This window comes from Benincasa hispida, chromosome 5 (genome assembly GCF_027475165.1).
Source record: "Benincasa hispida cultivar pf3 chromosome 5, pf3_genome.v1.1, whole genome shotgun sequence".
Classification (NCBI taxonomy): domain Eukaryota; kingdom Viridiplantae; phylum Streptophyta; class Magnoliopsida; order Cucurbitales; family Cucurbitaceae; genus Benincasa; species Benincasa hispida.
In genome coordinates, this window is record NC_143482.1 from 65,526,376 (window position 1) to 65,530,335 (window position 3,960).

The 3,960-nt window shown below is 29.7% G+C and overlaps 1 pseudogene; it reads left to right on the top strand.

Annotated features, from left to right (window-relative positions):
- Window positions 1-491: 491 nt before the first annotated feature.
- On the top strand, window positions 492-1,141 carry LOC150036347 (uncharacterized; annotated as a pseudogene).
- Window positions 1,142-3,960: the final 2,819 nt, after the last annotated feature.

A 3,960-nucleotide genomic window follows, 5' to 3' on the forward strand; every position in this document is an offset into this window, starting at 1 on the left:
AAACAAAATCTAGATATCATATTCCTTACCATAGGGTGTGGGAGGACAAAAGAAAGATGTTGGTTAAAGTGTCCGGTGACTGGGACGAGTCATACAATAATTTTTTGCCCAGGTGGTTGTATATGGTTAAGCAGACCAATCTCGGACACGTGTGGAATGGAAAATGAAGGAAACGTCAACTAAAGGACATGTCATCCTTACTTCTGTATTTTGGACATTTGGTCCTTGTATAAAAGCTTTTAATATATGCCGGTCGGAGATTCAAATAAACGGTACCCACTTGTATGGAAAATATCGAGGAAAGTTCTTGATTGCTACATCAGTTGATTCAAGTGGGCATCTTCTTCCTCTTGCATTCGTCGTTGCAGGATGTCCCATTGCCTTGTAATACTGAATCTCTATTGCATGACATCGACCTAAGAACTGGAGATTTGTCTGAAAAAGTTATACATTAGGTTGTGTGATGGCACTATCGTGCAAGGTTTATTGCAATGGAGGTTTCTATTGGGCAATTTGATAGGTATGCCACTCAAAATTACATTAATTGGTACAATAATATTACAAGGCGCTACGTTACTCGTCTGAGAGCAGTTGTGGGTCAACTGGTATACAAATAAATATTGTCTAATTAATTTTAATTTTATTTTATTTTAAATATTATCTAATCGTTTTATAATTCACAGAGATTGAACAACAATAGCATCCGTGATGTTGCAAATGATCTAAACTATGTTCTTGCTATATGCAATAATAACGAGAGCTATATGGAGGAGATACATTATATGTACGATATACTTATTGCTCTTCCACCAGTTCCTAAATGTAGGGACTTGCTCGAGTAAAAGAAGATGAGTTTGATGAGGTCGCCCACGATGTGGAAGAATTGCCTCCTATGATGCAGACACAGAGCCAAACTGGTTATGTTAGTCCGATGATGATTATGCCAATATTTGGTTCAGGATATTATGATTCAGAGGTCGGTCCATCGTCTTCATACCTGCATGGACATGGGCGTGGTCGTGGAGAGCATAATGAATATTTATACTATGAAGCGCCTATAGAGGTACCAGAGCAACATCAAGAGGAACCAGAACAACCTCAAGTTCAAAGTCGACGACATCCACCTTGTGGCACACATTGATTTTTATTATTATCTTTTAAATGAATGAGATACATTAAATTGTTGTATTAATATGAACATTTTAATTTACAATTTATTGTTTTCAATTTATAGAAGAAAAATGATTGAGAATTTAATCTTTTCTATGATGCCTCTTAGAATTAAGAGTTAAGAGATAAGGATGTAGATTTTATTTATTATTAAGAAATACAAGAACATCTTTTTTGTTATTATTGAGAAATATAATTGCATAGAGTACCTTAACAAGATAAGGAATAACAATGTTGGACTAAGAAAAAAAAGGTGGTCGAGACTTCAACACTTGACATACATTTTAAAAAAATCGAACCTTTGTCAAGTGTTGAAGTCTCGACATACAAGAATTAAAAAAAAAAAAAACGTACAAGTTAAATAAAAAAACTACCATATTTCTCTAAATAGATTTGAAACTACAATATTTGACTAATCGGTTTTAGGAAGTACAATGTTAATTCAATTTCCCCTTCAACTACAGTATCATTTAAATTTTGGCTTGGTTCCAATATTTAATTTGTATTTCTTATCCACTCATCTGAATCTTTCATGAAACTATATTTAGTGACAAAGCCATAAGTTTTATATAGGGATATTATATGTACAAGTCTAACAAAAAAAAATTACGACTTTTCATATTTTGACATCGATGTATGATAACTTCAATATCTAACTTATCAAATAAATCCTTTTCAATATAGGCTATAAGACAATCATTCATCCATTTATCTCTTGTTCAATTACACAATCGAGTCTTCATAATATGCATAGCATAAAATGTTCTCTCTATAGTAGCTGTGGTAACAGATAAAATCAACGCTATGATGAGTAATCTGTAAACTAATGAATTAGATCTGTCTTTATTCATCGCTCGTTAGGACCATTTTTAATACAAGATCACATATGCTTTTTAGCTCAACAAACTCAATTTTTAAACACACATCAATAATATAATTTTGAAGTTGATCTTCAAGTATAGAGAGCTCAATAGCTTAAAAGTCTCTTGGGTAAAATTGAGCAAGTTGACTAAGCTTTTTTCTATCAAAAGAAACAAATAAATTACTCAGATTTAGACATGTCACACAGAGAATAAATTTAGTACTTGTTTTAGTAAAACGATTATTCGACTCTTGAAGTTGCATATCAATGACGAAATAGAAAACTACAACACAATAATGATGTAAATTTGTAATTGGTTGAGATTGCCATCTTTGTCGTTCTCAAATTAGAAATAGGTCGTCCATTTTAAGGACTTCAATATCATGACTATGTTAGAAATCAGAAATCATACTCAACAACAAATCTCAATCTAACTCTCTTGTTTTCTGCTATCTTTCTTCATAAAGTTTGACAAAATTCATTGCATTCACAATTTCTTGGGACAAGTCATTTGTGATTCACAAGATAATGTTCATAAAATGCATATGAAAAACAAAGTTAAAAGATTGGATCGAACTTATAGAATATTTGCTTCATATTTTTGTTATGAATTCGATTTACCTTGCACAATTGTTTCGAGTATATCAACTACTGAAGGGAACATTGTAATAAAACTCGTAGTAGTATATTAAAACGAGTGACATCAAATAATCCTCTAGCTTGAACTCTGAAATTAATTTCAAAAATCTATACGAGTAATGTGAATGTAAAAGTAACATGGAAATAAACAAAAATATATAGAGCATAATGTGAATATAAAAATCATGTGCAAAAAAATAAACGACACGTTTTTAATAGCATGTTATTGAGAGTTGAGATTGGAAAGTGAATTTTGAAAAGAAAAAGAAAGTTTCTAAATGACCTTTGTTGCCAATTAAGAAAAAGAAGTATTGTTTTATTTATTTATTAAAAAAAAGACACATTATATTTTAGAGGAAACATTGTTTGACATACTTTTCTTTATTAGGATTTACATAAGTTGGGTTTTAAAAGTCCATTAGAGATGAAAAAATCTTGGTAAAAGTCATATAACATCCAAAATAAAATGTTGGTAAGTTGTAGGACTCAAATTTGTGTGCCTCTCGAAGCATACAGTGCCCCCCACCAACAAGCCAATACCAGTTTTGTTATTTAGGCTAAATTTTTATGTATATATTAATATATATTACTTTTATAATTTATATTAAAAATACAAAAGACGGATAAATTGAAAGAGGATACGTGCCCCTGGCTCCTATTTGACTCCACCTTTGACTATATTTGATCAAATTATAAATTTACTCCCTTTACTTTGATTTTTTAACAAAAAAATCTCATGTCTATTAAACCCAAAATTAAAAGTTTAAAATTACTTATATTAACTAAACTGAACTAGCTTAACGACATCTACAATATTTAAATTTATATGAGATTTGTGCTTCCAATCTTCCACTTCTATTTTACTAACAAAATATCAATTAACTTTTAAAAAATATTGAATTTGTTAGTATTTGACTGCAAACAAAATTGATAGTTGAAGACTAAACACTTTTCGAAAAGGTAAAACTTGTAATTGACTAAAAATATTTTTAGTTTGAATACTACTTGATCCTTATACTTTTGCCTTTGGTTAATTCTAGTTCATATATTTTTAAAATATTTATTTTAGTCTTTGATTCATTTTGGTATATATATTTATCAAATATTAATTTTGATTCTTACACTTTTAATTTTTGTTAATTTTTGTCCTTAAACTTTTAAATAGTGACTACCCCTTATAATGAACTAAAAGTACAAATGAATGAAGTAAAATGGTCCGTTTTTAAAAATAAAATGACTAAAATGAACGATTAGAAAATATATGAACTAAAATGAACCAATACTAAAAA